Genomic DNA, 12,558 nt, shown 5'->3' with positions numbered 1-12,558 from the left:
AGTTTTGGAATCGCAGGGATACTTATGTTTCTGTACATGTTAATTCCTGCCATAATAATATCCAAGATGATGCAAAAGGTATTTTTGTTTCTTTTCTATTCTATTTTATATATTTAATTTTAATTATTGACTTTATAATTAATAAAATTTAGATTATATATTTTAATCATTAACGAAGCTAATATTTTAACTTAATAGTTCATATTTCAAGCATAATAGTGCAACCCAAGGCAACTCTTGTTTGGCTATAACAATGATGAATTAATATCTTAACATAAATAGTTTTAGATGAAAATAATAATAAATAAATAAAAATTAAGAGCAACCCTCGTTTTTCCGAATTCACTTGCTAAGATAACTGCTATAGAATGTATTATCTCCATTGTTAAATTTATTTATTAGTTTCATTTAATGCATTTTTAACTCTTTCTTCATGTATAACACCGTACATGCATCTTCTATTTGTCACCTGTGTTAATTATATTATCTTTTAATATAATTAACCATATAGGTTTTCAAAGAATAACAATATCATTATCAATTTGAAAAAGCTGTCGTAATATTAGTTTCTGCGTCACAAAAATAGAAGCAGAAGTTTCATTACAATAATGATTGCCATAGAAACAGCAGTTCTGTGCTTTGCAGCAGAAGCTGTAAAAATAAATGAAATTTTATTTGCTTATTTTACAGCTTCGGATATGAAAATCGTTTGTTGCTTGTTAACACGTTTATTTCTTTTTGATTCCATTTTTTATTTATCTTTATGCGATCTCTCTCTCATATCATAATTAATTATTCTTCACTCCTTTGCTCTTCTTATTTCTTCATTCTTCATCTAACAGCGTTATTAACTTTTTTTTTTTATTTGACCTTAATATATCGCAATTGATTACCTGCCATGTAATAAAGTGATCGGTATAGCAAATAGCGTGTTAAGAAGCAATAGAAAGATATTGAACATATTTGTTTATTTTCTAGGCTGCTCAATTTCGAAAACAGCTGTTACGTATTCCAGATACCAAGCTAGGATTCGGAGAAGAAATGCAGGTAAGTTATTAAGAGTATATTCTTGAAACAAAAACATCTACTAAACTACAGCGAACCGCGACTACACCAACGCCATCTACCGCCCATCACCACAACCACTAGTAATTATTGTTTATTAGGAATTATTGTTTATTTACTGTTGGTGTTTAAGTGTGTACGTGTGTTTTCCTTTTAGTTTCCTCGATGACTGATCTGTAGTTCTTATATTATCTTCGGTAATAGCCTTATCGAGTATTCCATTGACCAGTTTCAAAACGTAACGGGTGTAGTTGGTCAAAATCTATTATATAAGATCGCTTAACCTGATGTTGTCTATCCGTGGGCTAGATTTAGGGTTAAGTTGCGAGAGAGCATCTTTCAGTTCGAGTTTGGAGACGGATGGAAGAATACAGTTTTCTGCCGAATGTGGTAGGTTGGTTTGGTATTGGAGATGCTCAGAATGATGTCTGTTTTGAGTAATGTAATGTTGTTTACAAAGTTTTGGTTGAAGGATTCTGTTAGGTGTTCTGGGTCTGTGTCATGATGCAATTGTTGGCGATGAACTCTTGCAGGGATATTTTACGTTTAGTCTTAAGAAATTCGTTGAATGATGACCATGTTTGTTTCGTATTGCCACTGTCTGCAGAGAATTTCTGGAAATATTAGTTTCTTTTGGGGGGGGCGCGTATTTTGGCTATTACTTGAATTCTTGTCTGTTCATAGTGCTCGTATTTGGATGTAGAAGAGAAAATGTTGACAGTGTGTTAACATAATCTATTTATGTTGCTATTTTGTTATTATTCTTTCTATGATCTTTTCATAATATGTAGGTCATCTGTTGTTCCCTAAAGTGTATTCATATAACTTTCACAGTTCACATTTTAATGTTTCGTAGCATCTCTGAGTTTGAGAGTGTGTGGCTGGTCGATGAGCAGTGTGGATATGAAAGCTTTCTCCCTGCCGCACCGCACTAAGTTGTTGTATGGAGCCTTAGATGTGTACAAGGTTTTAGTTGGTTGTATTATGCGATAAGCGTTATTAAAATAATCTCTTAATAATTGTGCGTAGGGTTGTAAATTCTCTATGCTCAGGATTTTTTTTTTATTTTGCAATAAGGATTTCTGTGAGCTATGGTCCTGTCTCCCTTCTTCTTTGTGTGTGCGTGTGTGTTTCTACATTTAATAAGTGAGTGATTGCAGTGTTCACGTCAACTCTCGTTATATCGAACCTGAGTAGTATTAATTGAAAAATTCAGGTGATATACAGTTTTTTTTTTATTTACCTTAGTTGCCATTATGTCGTTTGCATGCAATGGGAAAAACAAAAGATCTTTTGGAGTTCGATAAACGGCTTATTGTGGGTGTTCGTCTGGCTTTAAATACGATTTTGAAAACAGAAAAGCTGACTAGTTCTCAAAAGATGAGATATCCCGAGTGTTGAATCAGTGGAAAAATAACCAACATTGTTTGTCTAACAGAGGACTGTGATCCTAAGACAATCTGCCGAAAACGAGATGACGATCTCGTTTTCGACAGAGGGTTGTACGGACAAACAAAACTTTCTGTTAAAATAATTGATCGAATCAATGAAGGCTGTTCCCGACGCATATCTCACCGAAACTATGCACAGGAAATTGAAGAGAATCGGTATTGGCAGTTGCTAAAGGAGGTCCAAAACGATATTAAATAAACGTTTCATTCAGCGACCGGTGTGTGTGCTTAAAGAACATACGAATCGCATAGGAAACATATAAATGAAACATTTCCCTGATTGCGAGTCAGGATAACACGCGATATTTACTTATCAGAATATATAGCCATAGGGCTAATCAACTTCCTAGAATCCACAGATTTATGATCATGAAATCCAAAACTATTTAGAAGGTTGTTCGTGCTTAAAGACAAGTTATTATCACTGATGATGGCGATTCGTAGGAATAATCATAACAATGTTAATTTCTAAATATGCCAACTCCATCCATAGGATAAAGTTATCCTTTCTCTAAATGTTGCAACTTAATAATGTGATGTTTCTAAATTCCTCTGATGTGCTTTAATACGCTTTCCGATTGTAAATGTTTGAGTTTATATCTCTATGTATTTCTAAAGTTATTTTTATATATTTCAGCATCTTCATTTAATTACAACATGTGATAAAGAAGTGCCTGTCGTTTCTGGGATGGACTTTTTCACTGTAGACTGTCGACTAATGGCCGCGGTAAGTTTCTTTCATAATTAAAATTAAAATCAAATTTGTGGTGTTTATTCAAAATACGTAAGCACTTAAGAGATCGGTTTTTGTCTTGTTTCATACGTTATTTCTGTTCTCTTTCTCTAAGTTTCTCTTTCTCTTTCTCTACATTTATTACTTGGTGTTTTGATATGCGAGTATAATTTGCGTTATCTCGTGTGTAGTTTAAATGATAATATTCAAATGCTAGAAATGAGACTAAATCAACTAGCTATGATACAAAATGAAAGACTAACGGATTCAATGTCAATGATGATTGATGATATCACAACACAATAATGCAATCCCGTCGCTAACCTTTGTGATTGTTTCAGATCAATTTAAGAAGAAAGGGAATACACATTTTAGACACACGATTTCCATCGTATCTTTAAAGAAGAATGAAATATGAGTTTCATTCTTCTTTCATCATTTCAAGGAATTTTTACATCACTTATGAACACTAAAGCTTAGCGTTCTGTAAAAGGGTTTTCCGGTTCATCCAGCACGTCACGAAACCCATCCAGAAGATAAATTTGCCGATGATAAATGAACGTACGAAATACATTTATCACCGCAGTAAAACTCCAGCAAACAAATCGATTAGCTTTTACCACAGTACTTATCCATCAGTATATTGTGAGAGACAGCTGAAAGGACCTTTTTTATATAGAATAATATTGGATGCTTGCAATTCTTCAACATCCTGAAATGTGAATAGAGTGTTCTTGCAATTTTTTATACCATTTTGTCATATTCAATCCTAAAATGCCGTTCTGGCCATAATTTTCGTATAATGTCATGTACTGAAGATAAATGCTTTTGCAACAAATCATATCTTTCCTTAGTATTTTTCAAAGGAAAGAAAATCTAAAAAGATATCCGAATCATTTGAAAGAAAAGTCTGCATATAAAAAATAACAGAGTTAGTTTTTATCAGTCAAGGCTGATTTTTGATCAATGTTTATCGTTTAAAATGATATTGATTTTATTATGTTATTACAATACAGATCATTTAATTATGCAATACAAAACTAAAGTCTTACATTTTGTGCATTATATATATATATATATATTTAAACATTTTTTTTTTAAAGAATTGAATGACTAAAACCAAGATTTAAGTAAAAAGATTTTAAAAATAAAACACGACCAGTTTCGGCTTGTAACAGCCTTCATCAGGTGACATTATAAAAGAAAGAAAAAACACTAAAACACTGAAGCTTTAATAAACTATGAACATCATTGAGAGTCTCTATACATAATTGACATTAAAATTGTGGTTGTATTTAAAGCTGTTCTTTCGTTTGTTGTATTGTTGGGAAAGTGCGTGCTAGTAGCATCTCGTGAACGCCAGTACATGATTACAGCTGAATGACTATCTCGGAGTTGTAGTTCAAGTTATTATTTAGATGAATAGGATTGAAGATGATTTCTCTAGATTCCACGATTTTTCTCTCTAGTTCATCATTGCAACGGAAGATGTTAGTAGATTTTTCCCAGCTCACTTTGTGCCTTTCGCTTTCATCATTAGGATTAGCCGAGAAAAGAATATGATTTGATAATGCACTGGCTCGCTGTCTCTTGTAAATAATGTCCCTCGTGTGTTCTTCCATACGCAATTCGACAGATTTGTCTGTCTGCCCAAAATATGGAATATCACAATCACACAAATATTTTATATACACCAGGGTATTTAAGATGATGTTGACAAGGTTTTGGGTGAATTATTAAGAAACGGATTTTTAGAAGTGGAGTGAACAAAGTTCTGATATTGTATTTCCTTAGAACGTTTGCTAATTTATGTGAAACTGTACTTATGTAAGGAATAGATATATTGCATTTTCTATTTGTTTCTTCTGAGCGATGTCTAGGAGGATTAAGAAGGAATCTTTCAATGATTCTCTTGGAATATCCATTAACTTTGAAAGAAGTTTTGAGATGGTTTATTTCTGTAAGAAGTTCATTTGGGTCATCCAGAAGAGAACGGGCTCTATGTCCCAAGGTGGAAATTATTCCAAGCTTATGAGAAGGGAAGTAACGGGACTGACTATGCAGATATCTGTTGGTATGTATGGGCTTTCTATATATCGATATTTTGAGTTTACCAGAAGAGCGAGTCAGTTTGACATCAAGAAAAGACAAGGAATTATCCGTTTCAAGCTGGGCAGTAAACTTAATACTTTGATGTCGGATATTGAGATGTTCGAGGAAACCAATAAGGGAATCATGTCCATGGCTCCAAATGATGAAGACATGATCTATATAGCGTTTCCAAACTTTAGGTGTTAACATAAACGAAGAGACAGCCTTGGTTTGAAAATCCTCTAAGTAAATATTTGCGAGTACAGGGGATAAAGGATTACCCATAGCCAGTCCATGATTTTGTTTGTATATATTATCTTGAAATTTGAAGCAACCGGACCTGATGCAATGTGTAAGCAAGGCTAACATTTTTTTGGGTAACTTGTCCTTGAGAAATGTTAGGACTTCATCTGTTGGGACATTAGTGAACAGAGAAGTTATGTCCAAGCTAGCCATGATTTCATCTTCATTAAATGTAATATCCTTGATGTATGAAACAAATTCTGTAGTGGTTTTGATAAAGGATGGCGACTTGCCTGAAAAACTTTTGAGGTATTTGGCAAGGTATTTTGAAAGTTTGTATGTAGGAGAATCGATATCTTCTACAATTGGGCGTAATGGGGTGTTCTCTTTATGGATTTTAGGAACACCATATATGCGAGGAATTAACGGATGGAGAGAGCGTAGAGATAAACGAACGTTTCGGGAAAATTCAGTTGTTGTTTTTAATAAGTGGTTTGTACGATTTTGAAGTTCACGAGTTGGATCTCTCTCGAGTATTGAGTATGTGTCGTTTGTAGTAATTCAAGCATTTTATTCTGGTAATCTTCAGAGTTGAGGATGACTGTTGCATTATCTTTATCCGCAGGAAGGATAATTATATCTCTGTTGTTTTTAAACTTTTAATAGCTTTGCGATCTGTTAAAGTAACGTTATCTGCAGGTGGTTTTGCGTTATTGATAATAAAGATTGATTCAATACGTAGACGTTTTGCATCTTGTGAAGGGAGAAATAAAGTAGCCTTTTCTATTTTTGTAAGTGGTATCTCCTTTGGTATAAATTTTGGGGAAGGAATAAAGTTTAGACCTTTACTAAGGATGCTTTTTTCTTCATCTGAAAGTATATAAGAAGATTTGTTGATAACGACTTTGTCAACATTGATGTGTGGTTTTGAGAAGTTCCTATTATTTTGTATTCTTTTTAATGTTTCAAATTTTCTTATAAGATTTACTTTGTTATTGTATTGTATTGTGGCTGCTTGATATCCACAATTTATATTAAAGGTATGCCAACTTTCATTATCTAAAGATTCTTCCAGTTTCTTCGCTATAGTTCTTTTTTAGTGAAAAGAAAAGCGAGATTTCGTTTTGTATCCGATATTCTTTCAGACAGTAGGTCTAATTTAGCTTTATGAGAGATTCTTCTCGCACGTTCTGTTTTATATTTTCTTTAAAGGATATAAATTTAGGAAAGACAGCATGAAACTTGCAACGTTTCAAGAAGACTAACCTGTTGATGCTTAATCCAGTCTTCGTCAGTGTTTTTTTGAAGTTTCTTTTATTATTAACCATAGAAGCGTCGTCATGAAGGTTATAGATGAAAGAATGATCATTGACTCGGTTAACATGCATATTTTTTTAAAAAGAATTGAATGACTAAAACCGAGATTAAAAGTAAAAACGTTTTAATATTAAAACACAACTAGTTTCTGCTTGTAACAGCCTTCATCAGGTGACATTATAAAAGAACGAAAAAAGAAAAAACACTAAAACACTGAAGCTTAAATAAACTATGAACAACATAGAAAGTCTCTATACATAATTGATATTAAAACGTTGTGGTTATTTAAAGCTGTTCTTTCGTTTGTTGTATTGCTGGGAAAGTGCGTGCTAGTAGCATCTCGTGAACGCCAGTACATGATTACAGCTGAATGACTATCTGGGAGGTTGTAGTTCAAGTTATTATTTAGATCAACAGGATTGAAGATAATTTTCCTAGATTCCACGATTTTTCTCTCTAGTTCATCATTGCAACGGAAGATGTTAGTAGATTTTTCCCAGCAGATTTTGTGACTTTGGCTTTCATCATTAGGATTAGCTAAGGAAAGGATATGACTTGATAATGCACTGGCTCGCTGTCTCTTGTAAGTAATGTCTCTCATATGTTCTTCCATACGCAATTCGACAGATTTGTCTGTCTGCCCAAAGATATTCCAAGAAAATCATTGAAAGATTCCTTCTTAATCCTCCTAGACATCGTTCAGAAGAAACAAATAGATTCAAATGCAATATATCCATTCCTTACATAAGTACTGTTTCACATAAATTAGCAAACGTTCTAAGAAAATACAATATCAGAACTTTGTTCACTCCACTTCTAAAAATCCGTTTCTTAATAAGTCACCCAAAACCTTGTCAACATCATCTTAAATACCCTGGTGTATATAAAATATTGTGTGATTGTGATATTCCATATTTTGGGCAGACAGACAAATCTGTCGAATTGCGTATGGAAGAACACATGAGGGACATTACTTACAAGAGACAGCGAGCGAGTGCATTATCAAGTCATATCCTTTTCTCGGCTAATCCTAATGATGATAACCAAAGTCACAAAGTCTGCTGGGAAAAATCTACTAACATCTTCCGTTGCAATGATGAACTAGAGAGAAAAATCGTGGAATCTACAGAAATCATCTTCAATCCTGTTCATCTAAATAATAACTTGAACTACTACCTCCCAGATAGTCATTCAGCTGTAATCATGTACTGGCGTTCACGAGATGCTACTAGCACGCACTTTCCCAACAATACAACAAACGAAAGAACAGCTTTAAATACAACCACAATTTTAATGTCAATTATGTATAGAGACTCTCAATAATGTTCATAGTTTATTAAAGCTTCAGTGTTTTAGTGTTTTTTCTTTTTTTTTTCTTTCTTTTATAATGTCACCTGATGAAGGCTGTTATACAAGCCGAGACTAGTCGTGTTTTAATATTAAAATCGTTTTACTTGAATCTCCGTTTTAGTCATTCAATTCGTTTTAAAAAATATGTATGTTAACCGAGTCAATGATGATTCTTTCGTATATATATATATATACAGGGTGTTCGGGATAAATTTGACAGTTTCGTAAGGAAAAAGAAAATCTTCTTTGTATCTATTAAATTTAATGAATTGACAAAAAAACATTACAGGCAGAGTTAATTACAATACTATCAACAAGATTTACTCAAAATAACCACCATTAGCATCGATCACAGCTTCAATTCTGCTTCGGAACCTCGAACAAGCTGATGCTACAGTCTCCCTGGGAAGGGCCGCAAAAACTGTTTTAATTTTATCCATTAACTGGGCTTTTGTATTACTGGAAGTGCGATTGGTGTCTTTTTCAACTGCGCCCCATACAAAATAATCCATGGGGTTAAGGTCTGGGGAGTTTGGAGGCCAAACATTTGGACTGGTGAAGTCGTAGAAATTTTCAGACAACCATTTTTGACTTTTCCCAGAGGTGTGGCAAGGGGCCGAATCCTGCTGCCATACATACGGCCTACCATTGTTATCCAGGGCTTGACTACAGTTAGCAACTCCACGAACAAAGCCCGAATTCCAATGCCAGGGTTCTTCAACACCTGTTCCTGCAGATTTGCGAGGAATTCTGCTGTACGAACGCAATCAGATCATCTGCTAGGGATCTTTCTCCTTGCTACATTGCAAGTCTCTAGTTCATGCCTGATTGTTTTTACTGTATTCAGGGAGCACTGGGCAGCAGTCGTAATATCCTTATTTTGATGGCGGGCACGAATCATCATGATACAAGTTATTCTCTTCCATGATTCAGGTGGGTTCCAGCTATCCATCCTTTCTGACATCTTGTATGTGAATGAAGAAGGGTCCAAACTTTTAAATGAAGAGAAGTGTGTGTTAATACATGTAACTTACGGAAAAATATAATTAATTATAAATATGTCAAATTTATCCCGAACACCCTGTATATATTAGATTTTAATTTTTTAAATCAAAGAGATGAAATGCGTTGTGTTGATACCTGAATGTAAATCATTCACATATATAAACTTTTACAGTGTTGTTTCCATCTTTTTATTTTATTTATTAATTTATTTAATTACGCTCGACGTAACTTCAACTCTGGAAAAAATACACTGTGTGTGTTCTTCTGACTGATTCGTCTGTATTTTGCAAGACGAATATTTAAGTGTCTTGTAGAATAAACTCTGCCGTCTCTAGAATTCACCTTCAGTTACCAGCATTTTTAATTCCTCGCGTTCTAGGCATAATTAATACCGTGGTCTTTCCGACCTAAAGACTTTTCTTAGCCTTATACACCCTCTGTCTAAAACGAAACCGAACTTTTCGAAAATAGAAGAAAGAAGTTACGCCACCTGTTCTCTCTTTTTGTTATCGAAAGCGGCAACCTTCATTAGTGTTGTGTGTCCACTGTTTATGACATTTGTTTCATTAGAAGCCGAGTTATGCCAAGAGTGACAGTGTGTTTTGACGAAAGGTCTGTCGTCACGATATTCATGCCGTACGCGACGAATTCTCGCTATCAATCGCTTCAAAACATCGAGATGAGACTCACCATTGATCGTTTGGCCAGGCGGAACGAATTCTTTGTGGATAATACCCTTGGAATCGTAAAAACAAATGAGCGTTGTCTTTACTTTTGACTTCTCCAAGCGACGTTTTTTCGGATGTCCCTCTTCTGGTGGTCTCCACTCAGCACTCTGGCGCCTTTGTTTTGGGCTCATACTCAAAACACCACGTTTCGTCACCAGTAACAACGATTGATAGTTTCAAGGAAGTTTCAGTCCTTTCGAGAGGTTTTAATGAGATCGTTGCAGTGTTCAATTCCTTACATTTTTTGGTCGTCAGTCAATTTGTGGGGAACAAATCTCGAATTCAATTTACGAAGGCCCAAACTCTCGGTCAAAATGTTGTGCACAGTTGATTTTGGAATCCTCAATTCATCTTCAATCAATCTCCCGGACGATTTCGGGTTTTCTTTGATGAAATCACGCACTTTTTGGATGTTAACTTCGCTGAGTCCAGTTTTTGGACGGTCCGGCTTTTCGTCGTCCTCAAACGTCTGACGACCACTTTGAAATCGCTTAAACCACTCGTACACTTGAGTACGGAATAAGCATTCATCATCGTATGCTTTTTGAAGCATTTGATACGTTTCGGTAAAACCTTTACCAAGTTTAGCACAAAAGTCAATCGCAGCTCTCTGTTTGCAACTCATTTTCCCACCGTTCGTCAAAAGACACTGTCACACTTGGCACTATAACCCGACTTCTAATGAAACAAATGTCATAAACAGTTGACACAACACTAATGAAGGTTGCCGCTTTCGACAACAAAAAGATACAATGTGACACCACCAGTTTCTTCTATTTTCGAAAACTTCGGGTTTTTTTTGGACATGTGGTGTACTATTCATCATTCACTCCAAAAGTTTTACGTTCGAAGTTATGAGTGCGCTGATCTGCCTTCGTTAAGTTCGTGCTCTTTGGTTGAAATCATCAAGATTCGAATCGTATGAATTTTTTTTTGTGACTTTTGTAAGTCACAAAAAAAAATTCATAGGGACTTTTGAAGTGAGGGTTATTCGGTCTAATATGAAGATGGTAGAGTATGACTGTCCAGGAAATTTGGGATTTTCATCCCACAAAAGGAGTATGGAAGACGACACACGCTACATATGTTTGATGATAAGTTTCTGTAAACTGTCGGATTTTATAAAATATTTTTGAAGAGGGGAATTCTTACTTTCTATACGTTTTTTATTAGTTAAATTTAAGTGTCGTTTTCTATGTTCCCTGTTTTAAGATCATACTTTCCTCTGTAAATTGTAAAACTTTTCTAGAATCCATTAATTAGGTTGTATTTCTTTTAACTAAAATAGTGTCTTTAGCTGTGTCAATAATATTACTATTACTACTACTAATAATAATAATAATTTCTGAACAGAAATTCTTCAGACTCACAATTTTTATTCTTTACTTTACTTTCCTCTTTGATCAGACCAAACTTTAAGCTTTATAACAAATAACTGTTTCATTTAGGGAATTTGTAATTCCAAGTTTATTTCTGATTTCGCTGCTTTTCATTTGATCTATTATTGGGACTCCATTTCTTGCAGAAATTTAATTTTGGATTATTCAATTCTTCTTTCATCTGCTTTTTTCATTGTCCATATCTCACTGCTATAAAGTAAGATTGGTTTAGCTGCTTATAGAGTACTGAGTTAAAAAATAAAGCAGATGGTTTAATCAATGCAGCGCCGCCTTTCATAGAGAGATTATGAATTTTTCGCTGACACGTTATCTTACACTAGGGTAACTCAGTTAGCAGAACGTACGTGCTGTTTTTATGGAGACCACCATTGTATTCTGTCTAGACGACGGGAAATATTTATAAAGACTTTTCAGCAAGTTATTGCGTTTTGGATTCCTAGTGTCTATCAAAAACGTTTATTTTAATATACTTCCTCCAACTTTTTATTTTATTTATTTTATTTTATTTTATTTTAATTTTTCAAAAAAAATTAAAATTTTATTTTAATTTTCCAAATAAATGAATTAATATTTAAAATACTGAATCAGACGAATCCATTCCAGAAATATCATCAATTTGTTTTAAGATATTAATTTAATATTAATATTTCTTACATTTATTTTTATTTCAGATACTGGGGACCGTTATCACTTATACCATTATCTTGATGCAGAACATCCAAGAGTCCTAGATGAAGCTTGGATGTCGTCTTCAATGAATGGAAGAGAAATTATCATATGAATTTATTTAAATAAGAATAAGGTAATGCATTATAGTATTACCATGATTTTCATATTACTATTTGAGACTTAACAGTTCTACAAACAGAGAAAGGACTCCACAAATTTCAAGCATTTATAATGTATCCTTGGCATTAGAAAAAACTGTAAATGTGTTTACGTGGGTCTACTTATTAATTCATATTTGTAAACTTCAAACTTATGTAAACAATTTTTACAAACAGATTCGATGCATAAGTAATTCAAAAATAATTAATATATGATTTTAAGAGTTTGATTAGTTGGAATTGTTGAAGGTGCATCTACAGGTATATAAATGGAGTGTCGTGTTGATTTGTGGCATTATTATGAGCTGAACATACAAAAAAAAAATGAACAAAAACTTAAATAAAATA

General features: G+C 33.8%; 1 long non-coding RNA gene across 1 annotated transcript; it reads left to right on the top strand.

Moving 5' to 3' along the window:
• The first annotated feature begins 1,322 nt into the window (after window positions 1–1,322).
• On the top strand, window positions 1,323–12,269 carry LOC150100664 (uncharacterized). The gene is made up of 3 exons (XR_016549168.1): window positions 1,323–1,455; window positions 3,154–3,243; window positions 12,055–12,269. It is a non-coding gene; the product is annotated as an uncharacterized LOC150100664 (long non-coding RNA).
• Window positions 12,270–12,558: the final 289 nt, after the last annotated feature.

This window comes from Typopeltis vanoorti, chromosome 12 (assembly GCF_054136105.1).
Source record: "Typopeltis vanoorti isolate ZY-2024b chromosome 12, IOZ_Tvanoo_1.0, whole genome shotgun sequence".
NCBI classification, from domain to species: domain Eukaryota; kingdom Metazoa; phylum Arthropoda; class Arachnida; order Uropygi; family Thelyphonidae; genus Typopeltis; species Typopeltis vanoorti.
This window is presented reverse-complemented; position numbering and strand designations above follow the sequence as displayed.